This window comes from Equus caballus, chromosome 29, assembly GCF_041296265.1.
Source record: "Equus caballus isolate H_3958 breed thoroughbred chromosome 29, TB-T2T, whole genome shotgun sequence".
Lineage (NCBI taxonomy): Eukaryota > Metazoa > Chordata > Mammalia > Perissodactyla > Equidae > Equus > Equus caballus.
This window is the reverse complement of record NC_091712.1, coordinates 24,242,380-24,256,616: the sequence shown is the minus strand read 5'-3', so window position 1 is coordinate 24,256,616 and position 14,237 is coordinate 24,242,380. Positions and strand designations below refer to the sequence as shown.

The following is a 14,237-nucleotide window of genomic DNA, read 5'->3' as shown; positions in this document are numbered from 1 at the left end:
GCTGCAGTGAGAGAAAGAAATATGTCAAGAATAATTCCTAGGGTTTGTCCCAAACAACTGGATGAATCAAGTTGGCATTTACTGAGATGAGGAAGAAAAAAGGAAGAAATAGTGGCTTATTTGGGGGAGGCGAGCGTTAAAGTCCTCTTATGGACAGATTAAGTTAACTTCAAAGTAGAAATGTAGGTTAGATATATGTGTTTGGGGTTCAGAGTAGGACCAGACTTATAAATTAATGAGTTATAAGCATATAAATGGCATCTGAAGCCAGTAGACTGAGATCATCACAAGAGTGTAGGTAGAGAAGAGGTCCGGGAACCAAACCAAGTTGACAAGAACAGGAAGATTCCATCAAAGATACTGAGACCAGGTAGCCAGGGATGAAAGAGAAGAGCAAGAGTGTGCTGTTTAGAAACCAAGAGAAGGAAGATTTCAAGAAGGAAGCAATGATCATATGTGTCAAACCCTGCTGATAAGCAAGAGAAGGAATAAAAATTAATCAGTGGATTTGACCATGTGGAGGTCATAGGTGATGTCGATGAGAGCAGAGAAATGGTATAGTACCTAGAGCAAAATGTGGGGACAACAGAGATATTTTTAGATGGAAGCACGTGCAAATACTGATGAAAATGATTCAGCAGAGAGAGGAAAGTTGATGACGCAGGAGAGAGAGGGGATATTTGCAGAAGTGAAATTGTTGAGTAGGCTAGAGGGAGTGGGAGCTAATGCACAAGCACCAAGTTCATTATTATAAAAGGGAAGACAAGGTACATGGCTTCCGGTGCAAAAAGTTAGTAAATTTGTTAAAAGAGATTTTATTTTTTCTCATTGAAATAGGAAGCAATCAGCTGATCTTGGGGAGGGTAAGGGGTCTGGGAGGTTTGAGAACAAAGTGTGAAATAGTTGTTCAGAGAATAGACTTGATAAAAATGCGCAAGAATTGGCAGGCAACACGTTGTTTGTGATCATGATTCTCTAGCCATATTCAATTGTTCAGGGGCAGGTGGGGAGTGGGGGAGAGAGAGTCAGATTTGGTCAAGGTTGGAGAATTTTTTGGCAGTTATGTCTAAAGGAGAGATGAAAACGGAGTTGAGAGTGTCTGCAAAGGAGTGCTGATAGTGTTGACCACGGAATTTGAGCTGAGTATGTAGAGAAATGAGGACGTGACCACGGGGAACCAACAATGAAAATGAGGTGCCAGTACAGCCAAACATCTTTGGAGTTGGGGCAGATGGTGGAAGAAGAATGGGATGCCTGAAACTGGGATTTTGGATGGGATGCTCTTGTTGGTGATGGCGGGGACTAGGGTGTGACCATGGAGGGGTGTGGTTGAGGTGAGACGGAGGACAAGATCCTTGTTGGTGAAGAGGCAGAGATTTGGGAGGCTGATGAGTTGAATGCATCTCCTTTCTGGGGTATTGAAATCCCCAAGAATTATGACAGGAATAGTGTTAAGAGACAGTGAGTCGGGTCTGAAACCTTCAGTGAGTGAGAAGCAGTGACTGTGAGTTCTATGGGCAGCTACAATACTGAGAGGCTACACGTATCTTCTAATACTAATTTTGTGAGCTTGGCTATTTCATTCAATCAGTGTATGTCTTGGTTGATCTGTCTAAAAATAGGGAAGTTGGTTTAGGTCATCTCTAAGTTCCCGTTTGTTCTAGAATTCTATGATTTGAAAAGAATATGTATATATAACCATGTTTAAAAGCTCTTCTGTTAACTGGAGAACAGTTGAACTATAAGTTTTTCAAATTTTCTGACCATTTAAGGAAATCTATTTATTTCAGACTGTAATGTATAATCCCGCTAATTTGCAAAGGCATTTTCTTATAGCTAACAAGATAAACTAAAGGCCTTTTTGGGTTAAAAGAGGTGGAAGACCAGGGAGGGAGAGGGAAAATTCAACTCTACAAATGTTTATCAGGTACCAACTAGGGAAATTTAGAATTAATGTAGTTAGAGGTTTCACCATTAAAGAGAGAAAGCCACATGACTGTTAGTTTATGAAACGAGCCAACAGGGAATCTGACAGCAGAACTCGAACTGAATGAACCATCCACTTATCAAAGAGGATTCCTTCACTCCTCCATTCTCCCTTGACTCTGATGTCATCCTTCTAATAAAGCACTTTTCTCATTGCTACGTAGTAGTTTGATTTCTTCTCTACCTCTCTGCTTGGAATTGGAGTTCCACAAGGGGAGGATTATTTCTTGTTCATTTTTGGACTCATCTTTAAGCCTGCTATACCAGTCACTTGATAAATATCTAATCAGCGGAGGATTGAATGACTGATTGAATGTATGAATGGAAGCAGTAGCCACTCATTTATTAGCTTTAGCATCTAATAAAAAGGACCATCTTATAGGTTACAGTTACTGTACAACTTAGGTGTTTGTAGGTATTTAAAATATACATTTAAACTGGCATGTGAGAAAGTCACATAGTTGGATAGAATTGCTGGTTCCTGCTGAGTGCCATCCCTTCTTTACTCTAGGATTCTGTTGTATCTTTTTTTGCCAAGGAAGATTTGCCCTGAGGAAGATTGCCCTGTGGCCAATCTTCCTCTATTTTGTATGTGAGTTGCCACCACAACATGGCAGCCGATGAGTGGTGTAGGTCTGTGCCCAGGAATGGAACCCAGGCCTCTGAAGCTGAGCATGCCGAACTTAACCACTAGGCCACAAGGCCAGCCCCGTGGATTCTGTTATATCTTATACATGTGTGTGGCAACACCTCTCCTCGTACAAATCCTTCTGACTTGAACTTGCATCACACCAGCGAAATATCTCTAGTAATCTAGGTCTTTTGGCAACTCTGGGGCTAAGAATCCTCAAAAGACCTAAATGAAGAGCTTTGAGGAATTAACCCCCTCCTGCTGTCCTTTGTGGAAGCTCTGCACTGTGCTCTCCCACACTGAACACTGGTGTACACTTACCGCAGTTCCTTATTTCTAACTGATGCTGGACGGTGAGCCATTTGTTCCAGCCCTGGAAATACTCAGTGAAGCTTTGATGTAAACTCAAGTGGTGCTTTTTCAAGAAACCCTGTCTTTTGACAAGCCAGGCCTATTCTGGATGCGTGGGAGGGGTGAAGTGGCCACCACCAGGTGGAGCAGTTGGAACTCACCTGGAGATGAAATCATTCCCCATCTTACCTTCGCCTCTAATCGGCTGGGTCACCATCAGCAAGTTACTTCCCTCTGTGGACCTCTCTTCTCATCTGTACAAAAACAGGGTTGGCTCATGAGGACCTGAACCATCTTACCCTGCTCTATCATTCCTGAAATGCTGCAGACTTTTTCTTTCAGAACTGAAAGTAGATTCCAGTACGAGTTGTCCTTCCAGCTCTCAGTGAGCCCTGCCCAGCCACTCCCTTCTCCTCTTGAGATAATATTTTAGCAGTAATCTTCCCCAGTCTCCACCTCAGTCTTGTGCTTTTTATCTTTTGTATCATTGTTTTCTTATTCACATCTAATCTGGGTTGCTTTACAAACCTTCTGGAAAAATTAAAATCCACTTGGCATACATTTATTTAGGTATTAATCTTAATCTGAACCACATACTGGGACAGGACAAGACAGGGCTCAGCCCCCCAGGCTCACACAGCTTTGTAGAAATGCCAGTTAGCTCCATTGTTGAAGATTCAAATTTTAAAGACCCTAGATGCTTACAAACATTGCCTCTCTCTCCCACTCTGAGAATTTTATTTATGCATTTCCAAAAGGATATAAGGAAGTTACTAGTACTATAAATACAAATGGTGATGAACATTTTTCTCTTTCCTCGGTGCAAACACAATATGTACCTTCTATTGAGTATTAATTTGGTTAGACTACTTCCATTTTGCAGAATCGTTATCCTACTGTGACTATATTTTTTAACGATGGGGAAAATGTTAAGTAAAAAGCAAGATGTTCAAAGTTCTGAGGACCCAGAGTTGGAAGGGAAGCAGGCCCAGTGAGCTGTGTGGACCAGGGGTGCTGTGTGAGATGAAGGGGTGGAGGTCAACCTGTGGGCATAAAAGCACCATAGTGCCCTCTAAGGGTGAGAGTTACTGAATTACTTGGCTGACATACAGTTTACCCTTTAAAAGCTTTTGAAAAGCAAAATTTTAGCTGCACTTCTGCTCCAAGAGACTAAATTCTACCTAGAGACAATCTAAATCTATTTAAAGGAAATCCATCTATTCCCACTCAATGAAAAAGCTGAACCAGAGTGGGCGCCAGGAAATGGCAACTTCCTAGGTTTCCACAGTGAGGTCCATTTTATGACCTGCTAATAGTCACAGAACACCCAGTCGTCACATACTTCACTCGAAGCACAAAAATACTTCCAAGGAAAAATATCAGTGAGTTTCAAATGGTCCTCATCTCTTCTTCTCTCCATTATCTTAAGTATTAGAGAATTGAGAACATTATACTTTACACGCTTTATAGTTGAAATTTGATTGGTTACTTTTCCTTTCCTTGTTTTTACTTTTTGGTAGTTTTATTGTCTGATTATTAATTATTGTTGACATTTATCAGTAATGAATGACTATCCAAGAAAATCATACCAACTTCAATATGCATGTGAAAAATACTAGAAAATGTGCTTGCTATTAAAGAATATTTAACTAGAAAAAAAGTGTCATTTTAGAAAAACATCTTTCTTATGTAACATATCCCATCTTTTTGCCACTCACTATCTCTGAGCTCTTATCTCCTCTCTCGAATTACTGGGTTTTTGAAAGTAGAACAACATTTTGCTCACTTTTGTGTTCTTTCCAATTCCACAGTTCTCGCACAATGAAAGAGTGCAATAAAATGCTTGATTTAATGCTATTGATTTTAGGAAAACCTTGTGACATAAGCAATTAAGCAAATCATTCACCACTTGTTACTCAACAAGAGAGATCAAGTAACTTGCCCATGGTTGCACAGCTAACAAATGGTAGGGCCTGGATTCAAACTCAGGCCGTTTGGTTCCAGAGTTTGCCATACGTAGTCAAGGGTACATGTTGGTATACTCCCCCCCCCCTCCCCCATCACACACATACACAGCTGATGTCGCCTCCTTTTCCCTTAAAAGCCCTGATTTTTACACAGGTATCCACACTTCCTGTATGCAGCCCACGTTCTGGAGGGAGTTGGTTTCATTTCTTGCTTCTGAGACGGAGCGTGTAGCTGGGCCTACACTCGTGATGCGCTCCCTTTCTCTGGACAGAACTATTGCATCAGAGGTGGACAGTAAGGCTGCAGACCATGTTTGCTGAGGGATTTCTGGGAGAGAAGTGTCCTCTCTCTTCTGGAAAAACTTTGAGTAACCACCTTCTTTCTCTATCCTTAGATATAAATGGAAATACAGCCCAGGTGGTTGTGGACAGCCAAAATAGAACTTCTAGAAGTGAAGTTGACAATGACAAGGGCAGACAGATGTAGAGTTAACCTGGTCTTGGAGGACATTGGTGAGCAACTCAATCAAATTAATCCTGAAACCAACCCTACCTCTAGCACTCGTCATGTAAGCCATTAAATCTCTTTTACTGTTTAAGCCACTTCGAGTTGTTTTCTATCTTTTTCATCTTCTTGCTCAGTGGAAGCTGTTCATGGCCATAATTTTGCAAGATAAGATTCTATCCCTTTCTCAAAAGCAAACTGGTGAGAACTTTGACCAAGTATAGTTGTTACGCTTGGTGAGGACTAATTAGATCTTGGTATTTAAGAGCTATGTGATAACTGGTTCGTGTTATATTTACAACTCTATTTTCAAATAAAGTCTAAATGTCAGGTTCCTGAATACAAACGTAAAAATCTCAGGACCTGCTGTTACTGCAGCTGAACCTAAATTATGGCTCCCTTACAGAGAATCCATACTTTTCTTTCAAGCCAAACGCAGATTCCTTCATGTACTTCCAAATAAAAGTAATAAACGGCCAAGAAAAATATTTAAAACATACCTCTATAACAGGATAAAAATTAGGGAAAGGTCATATTTGTCTGTTCCAAGGGAAAAATCATCTCTTAAGTTCCTCCTCTCTAGGATTTGCTTCTCTTCCAAAGTAGAGCCATTTAAATAATTTTTGGAGTAGAAGATTTGATTGTTGGTAATTATAAAGACAAATAATTCAAGGATAAAGATAAATAGTCCAAGGAAAAAACTGTCATCTTGGAGGAGAGTTTCCTTGAGATTTCAATGGTCCTAAACTTTAAACTAGAAGGGTGGAGCTTCTGTTGATACAACGACAGCATAGGGAACCAAGTGTCCTTAGAATAATGGGAGGGCATGTTGATTCTTCTTGGTTAGGAAACCTGCCAGGCCCTCTTATGTCAAGGTCTCTGTTGTGTTTTCCCTTTTTTGACAAAATCTAAAGGCTGAATACTTTCCTATTCAGCTTGGAGAGTACTTCTTTCATCTCCTGGCCCTGTATCTTGAACAGTCAAATAGAATTATAAGATGCACATTAAAGTTGGGAATAAGAACATCATTTTCTGCTTTTGGTTTATTCATATCAGAAAAAGCAGAGGTCCCAAGCCATCTAATGTCACTGATGCAGTATCCAGAGAGTCTCTCATTTCAATAACTTCCTATAAGGAAGACTGGTTTGATTTTCAAGGTCCCTGGACTACAGAGAACGTGAGCTCTTGCTGCAAGTCACCTGCCTCTAAGAGACATAAATAACCACAACTGGCAGAAAATAAAGCAGGCAATCTCTGGAAATGCCTGGATAAATTAAAATGAAATACAACCCAAGACTCCAGCACTGTAGACTCCGTTGAATGCTGTGTTGCCAGTCAGCAGGTAAGATTTTAATTTATTTTATTATTGCATTTTTATGACAAAGTGTAACATAATTCATTCATGTTGTGAATTAATCCTCTCTCCTTCATAAAAATGGCATACATGATGATGACCTATATTAAAGTAATTGTCTACCATGTGTAGCATTATAGTGATCATCCATAAATAATACAAAAGCTTGCAGAAAATTAAAGTAGAAAGCACATAACTGCGGAAAGAGATAAATCTTTAAATATTTGTGGTTTTTTTCCTGCTCACATATTGAGCTAGTGTTTCAGCCATTTGAGCCACCTAGTGGTAATATCCATGAAATATGATTTCTTATACAGAAAAATAATGCAAAAGCTTTAACAGTTTCCAACTTAACGGGAAAGAACTGAGTGAAACAAATCAACCACTGTGTACATTCAGATTTTCAAATTAATATTTATTTATTGGTGGAAGATTGAGCATTATAAAATAAATTATAGAAACATAACTCTTTGCTTATTTTGTTTCTTCTAGTAGAGGCTACATAGCCAAGAAAATAAAAATTATAAGAAATTACAATAGTTGATGAAGAGGAAGCTTTTGCTATGTATGACAAAGAAATAGCTATAAAACATTTAATGGACTAAAATGACTAATATATTTTAGAACTTACTGTATTCAAATGTCACCTTCGATAAATGGTCTTGAGTATAGGTAGCCATGTTTCCTAAATCTGTCTTCCAGCCAGTCATCAGTTATATTCAAAGAACAAAAGTTAATCACCAATCTGCTCAGCGGTCCGTTAGGAACGCTCCATACCCAGATTAGACGGTGGCTAATTTTAGATTTCTTTGACTGGGAATTGCAGATCAAACTCAGTTTCCATGTTGGCTCTGTTCTTATGTAATAACTTCCTGCAGAGCCAGATCACTAAATACTGTTCACATCACACGCTAGAATCCACATTCATCTTTTCCTTGTTAACTTTTAGGGAGTTTTTTATTTGTTGTTCCAAGAGTGTCAGCTTCTTTGGCTTCCTGCTTTCTTAAATTGCCATATGTCTCTAAAGAGGTTTTTCGGAAATCAGAATTAGCACAAAGAAATTATAGATTTGTCCTCTTGCTCGAACTCACCAAGCTTCCTACTTGGTAGGATTGCAAAGACATGATATGAAACCAGCAGGGAGAACAGCTTTGTTTTTGGATGATCCTGCTTGTCTGACCTCTGACCTCCTCCCTTCTCATCTGTGCTTTCATGAGGCGAGTAGAAGCCGGGTGGTTTTCATGAGTGGTTCTGGAAGCGAAGGTATCTAGAGGAGTGAAGAGTGTCAGCCTGAGAGCAGAGGAGACCTTTACAGAGTGATTGAGCAGAATAAAAATGAAACAGGCTCTAAAAGAGGGGAAGCTTCCCCGAGAGATAAGGCACCCAGGCATATATCTGGGAGAATGACGTCACTGAGGGAGGGTTCTGCTTGAGCCTATGGAGGAGGTCTATTATTGTGACTTCTTTTTTTCTCTATGAGTACTATCTTTCTGGAAAGAATGTGTGGTCATGAGGTAGACGTGTTTTCCAGCCTGGGCCAATGAGAATTTCCTCAGGTATTTTGAACTTGGTACCAGTGAGAAGAGTCCGCCCGACATCTCTGAGGTGAAACCTGGGAGATGCGAATTGTGGTGCTGCTTCCTGCTACGTGGAGAAAATCAGTCCAAAAGATGAGAGATGGAAGCCGAGATGCAGAAACGGGCAGAGACACGGAACAGGGAGAGTGTCTGAACCATGTTTCTTGGAACCAATGCACTTCTCCTTTTGCCTCAACCAGTTTGTCGTGGGTTTCTGTCACTTGCAACCCCGAGAGTCCTGATTAATACAGAGCAGAAGCTGCCTACACACAGCCACGTAAATTATTCTAGTGTTTTAGTGCAGAAAATTGATGGAAAAGAGCAGGTCCTAGAGCCCTGAGAATCAGGTAGATAATGACCGGGAGAGCCCACCACAAGCTGGCGTTGACCATGGCAGAGTGAGCAACCTCCTGTAATCGTCATAGGACGCTGAGAGAATCTGTGCCCATGTAGGTATCTGAAGAACTTCAGGAGGACATGGAATTTTCATCTACCCTAAAATGCTCATTACAGACCATATGTTTCCTTAATTTCCTTTCTCACTGTTAAAATTTCTACTGATACATTGTGATGACTCACTTTTACAAGTGGAAAGTACCAGGATGCCTAATAATAGTTTCTGGGTTGGGGCTGATGCTAGCTATATCAATATTGGTGCCTGTTATGCCCACAGCTCCATTTGAGGGAAACTGCCCAATATATCTCTTCTTAAAACTTTGGCCCCATGCAGCCATGTTCGGTATCAGGTAGACATCAGCTGAAGCTAGGGTCTACTCCGTGTTCAATCTGGTCTTGATTCCACATCCTCTTCTCATTCTTCATGGCTCTTTGAATCAACTTATCTATTCTCATGGTTAGCTAATTCCCAGGAATGTGCTAATGGTTTCCAAATTCACTTCTCTGGTATTGAATTCTTTCTTGAAATCAAGTTCTTTATCTAATTGTGTTGGACATTTCTTGTGAGAAGTCCTGTGGAAACCTCAAAGTCAATGAATCTAACAACTAAACTCTTACTGAATTCTTCATTTTCCCTGGGTCAGAAAGTGGCATCACCATCTACCCGGTTGCTTAAGCCAGAAACTTGTGAATCCTTGGTGACTCCTTCCTCTTTTGACCCCTACATTTGACCAGTCACTATGATTTTTCCACACTATCTCTGTTACTTCCCAGGCGCATCTCTTTCTCTCCATCCCTACCACCACATCCTTAGTCAAGATCCTTATTAGTTTTTGTCTGGCTTATTAGAACAGCCTCTTAACTTTTCTCCCAGACTTGAGTTATTCACCAAGGGCTATCACTTTCCTTTCTGGAGTTAACTTTGTAAATTGAAGATCTCATAATGTCATTAAACATTTTTTTCATGACTCCCCTTGCTAAATAACTGTAAGTTCTTTTGTATGGCTTTTCCTGCCTCTCCAACAAGATTTTTAGCCCTTCCCTTCTGACCATTCCACTTTCTGGCTGTGTGAGTTGCTCCCTGAATGGGTCATGCTCATTCTTGCCTCAGTGCTTGGGCTGCTCCTTCTGGGAATACCGTCCCCGCCACTTCTGCCTGCACAGCTTCATGATTCAGCTCAGTTTCTCCCTCCTTTGGAGAGCCTTTCTTTCTTTTTTTCCCCCCTTTTTATTAAGATTATGATAGTTTACAACCTTGTGAAATTTCAGTTGTACATTATTGTCAGTCACGTTGTAGGTGCATCACTTCACCCTTTGCGCCCACTCTCCACCCCCCATTTCGCCTGGTAACCATCAGTCAGTTCTCTTTATCTACATGTTTAACTTCCACCTATGAGTGGAATCAAACAGAGTTCGTCTTTCTCTATCTGGCTTATTTCACTTAACATAATCCCCTCAAGGTCCATCCATGTTGTTGTGAATGGGACTATTTTACCCTTTTTTATGGCTGAGTAGTGTTCCATTGTATATATATACCATCTTCTTCATCCAATCATCAGTTGATAGGCACTTAAGTTGCTTCCATGTCTTGGCTCTTGTAAATAATGCTGCAATGAACGTAGGGGTGCATGGGACTTTTGGAATTGCTGATTTCCAGTTCTTTGGATAGATACCCAGTAGTGGGATGGCTGGGTCATATGGTATTTCTATTTTTAATTTTTTGAGAAATCTCCATACTGTTTTCCATAGTGGCTGCACCAGTTTGCATTCCCACCAACAGTGTATGAGGGTTCCTTTTTTTGGATAGCCTTTCTTAACCTTCTTCCTCTGTGGACACTTCTACGAGAACACTTATCACACTGTCTTTCTATCATCTGCTTACTTCTGTGTCTTCCCAAATGTGCTATAAATTCCGTGAAGCTCAAACCAGCAGCTGGATATTGAATGAACAAACAAACAGAGCCTTTCAGTTAACCAGTAAGTTCAAAGAAGAATAAAACCATGAACTATTTACTAACTACTCTGTTTGGAGTTTACACTCTGGGTAGCATCAATACTGAAACAAGAAATAAGAAAAATGAAGATATTAGTATTGATAAGACACTGCAAAGGAGGAGCCTCCTGCCATTATCCACCCACTTCTAGCAGAACAGATGGGTGGGTAAGAGAAATGAAATATGGTACCCTAAACTGACAAAAACTAGGGTGGGAGGAAGGCAGTCATTTCATTCTGATAGAATAATACCTGGGTAGGGACTCTGCTCCCTTGTTAACTTTTAAGCAGCTGTAACAAACATTGGCAGGTGTCTGCATGAACAAATCTGAAAGCCTTTGTCCAAAAAAGACTGGAAAATGTTTTTCCAGAAGCAAGAGAGAAGAGAAGCTGTGTGGGATCCTGTGAGGACTCAAATGGAAGAGTGGCTAAGATTTGGATTTGTATGCCCCCGACTCAAAGGAATTGTCCAGTTAGCTGTTTTCAGTCTGTCTCCTATCGTTTTATCTATTTAGGCTGTTTCTCAATAACATTTAGCAATTAGCTAACAAAATAGCGTTTGCCGTCTTTGTAGGTCAACTAAATTAGTCTCAGGATGGCTGCCTCTTTCCTCGTGGGAGCCTGACCCAGCTGCTGGCGATGCCTTGGTGATTATCCTCCACAAAGGGGAGCTAGAGACACATTTGAGGGACATAAAACAAGGGATCTAGCATAGTGATCAAATCAGAAAATTTCAGCAGCATCTATTTAGCACCAACTCAGAAGTTGCTCCAGAATTTCTATAAAAAGGGGATTTAGGGGCACAATTTGTTTGAAAAGGCAGGGTAGGGAGGGACGTATGGAGACGCGGAGATTACGGAGTGGTAGGGTGAATGTAAATCCCTCCTGAGCTCTGAAATCCCCTTCTTGTGTTGCCGTGGTAACTATTTTCTTACTTCATTGTGCTGGACATCACAGGAGATTAAAAAAACAACAACTTGATTAAAATGAACTCTGCTCTCAAGGAAATTAGAGTTCAGCCAGAGGAGACAGAAAACTAACAGGTGTATGAGGCTATTAACCAACCTGGAAGAATTTTCTAAAGACAACTGAAGTAGAGGAAAACCCTATTGTAACTTGATAAACGAGGGTCCAAAAGTTCTGGTAGTGTAAATGCAGAGTCTACATTATTGCAAGATAAATAAATTAATTAGGCGAACCTGTGCAGCTGATTGACCGAGAGGTCTGGGCTGGACCACACCATTGAAATCCTTTGTGCACCCACATGCAATTTAGTATCAGCTGGTGGCCGTTGTGTCTTCTGGCTAAATATCGATGGAGATGATTCTGGGTTTTGGGCCTGGCTGGATTTTCAGGGCAGCAGCAGGAATTCCAGAAATCTCTGAAGCAATGCTCATCTCTTCAGCCCTTTGTAGGGAAATTGGACTGAGAGATTAGTGGGGATACGGACATGCTCCCTTCACATCCCAGTAACCTAAGATAGTGTTGCCTACACTCTCTTCCCCCAGTCTCATACCCTCATCCCACGTGTCTCCTCTCCAGAAAATGAGAACTTTGCTTGCCCTGACCCATTTGAAAAGTGGGTTTGGCCACGGTTGAAGACACTTGCCAATTTTCAATTGCGTTGTATCTGGATGCACACTATCCTGGGGCATGGTTATCCAGGGATTTTTCTACAATAATGTTCTCTTTGAGTTGAAAGAAATTGGAGTGTTGCCCTGAGGAGGAAGAATTAAGATATAATTATTGTACAAGGTGGATATGTGTGAATAGTAATAACTAAGGATTATTGAATCCTTACTATATGCCAGGCATCGTTCTAAGCAATTAACTTGTGTTATCTCATTTATTTCTCGAGGTAGCCCGATGAAGTCTTTACTACTATGATCTCCATTTTAGAGATGTAGAAATTTAGGTATAGAAAGATAATTTTCCCAAGAGCGTGTGGCTGCTAAGTGACAAAGTTGGGTGTATAAACTCAACTAGTCTTACTCCCGAGACCATATTTTTAACCACAAGGTTATTTTGCCATGGAAACATATAGGTTGTCACTTTGTTTTGTTTTGTTTTAAAACTAGCTCAAATTCTCAGCTGGACTATAATAATTAAAATCCCAGTAGCTAACTTTGTTATAAATGAAAAGAATACCATCAGGGTAGAAAAACCCTGCAAATACTTGGGATTTTGATTTCTCATGTCCAAAGAAATTCTGATTTGATTTCTAATCTTAGCCTCTTATCTTTTCACAGAGGTGTCCTGCAACCTTACTTGTTCTTTCTTTCCCTAGAATTTTCAGTTTTTGTCTCTCTTTTAATTTCTTCCTCTTTCCATTTAAATACGCCCATGTCTACTGTATCTTGGAAAAGAATCATAGGCTGATATATTCTGGGCTGTACCTCTAGTGTTTTAAAAAGACCTATTTCTCTCGTTTCCTCGCATTTCCACTCCACTTCCCGAGGGTCTGTCTCTTGAAGGCCCTGGTAATCTAGTTGTGAAGTTCACAGGCATTTGTCAGTTTCATTGGTTCTGGTTCCTTTCTCTTCTCTTATTACAGAGAGATCCAGCTCATCTGCTTCTTTTTTCTTTTTCCTTTTTAATCTCTCATCTTCCTCCTACCCACTCACTGTGGGTTCCTCCAATGCCTATTGCATAGAACTCTGCTATTCTTTTGATGCATTCTTCCCTTTGACAAAGTCATCCATTTTCGAAGTTTCACCTCTCCCTTTCATACAGGCTATTTTATATCTACCTAAACCTGAGTAATTTCCTCTAACCCAAATGTCAGTATTCATTTCCAAGTGCTTCCTGGAAATTTCCATTTAAGTATTATTCTGCTGTTACCATTGAGCTCAAAGTGAACAAGTCTTAGTTCAAAATTGATATTTCCCGTGTGGGTTCTCGTGATAATAATAATAATAAAAAATGATTATGCAGCATGTACACAGAGCCTGGCACCATTCTAAGCACATTATATGTATTAAATCATTTAGTCCTTAAAACAATTATTATCCTTCTGTTACAGATGAAAGAACTCAGACCTAGAGGTGTGAAGCAATATGCCCCCAATTGGTACCACACAGCTACAAAGTGGAGCCACAATTCACCCAGGTGGTGTTGTGTAAGAATCTCTACTTCTAACCAATGCTTTATATATCTATGCCATGTTGTCTGATTCCTCACGCTCAAAACCATATTCATCAACATTCTTTTTATCTTCTAGTCCAGTCCATAACTTCTTTACTTTTCTTTCAAAACATTTTTGTCTATATTGCTCAGGGTCTGCAAACGCACAAATGGCCCATTCAAAAAAAGACACAGAGGTATGGTTAAGGGAACCTGAAAGGGATGGAGAAGCTCCCAGGTGCCAAAACCATTGGGAAGCTGTCACCACCCCTAGGCATGAAAGGGCAGAAGGGGTAAACAAAGATTTGGGAGTCCAGAAGAAGCTAGATCTATGGAAGTGGAACCACCACCAGT

General features: G+C 40.4%; 1 non-coding gene across 1 annotated transcript in view; it reads left to right on the top strand.

Moving 5' to 3' along the window:
* The window catches only part of OTUD1 (OTU deubiquitinase 1), a 102,133-nt gene extending 88,255 nt beyond the window's left edge, over positions 1–13,878 (top strand). The window contains exons 7-9 of the transcript XR_011433893.1: positions 5,331–5,448; positions 6,598–6,782; positions 13,783–13,878. This is a non-coding gene — a transcript (OTU deubiquitinase 1). The remainder of the gene's footprint in view (positions 1–5,330; positions 5,449–6,597; positions 6,783–13,782) is intronic.
* Positions 13,879–14,237: the final 359 nt, after the last annotated feature.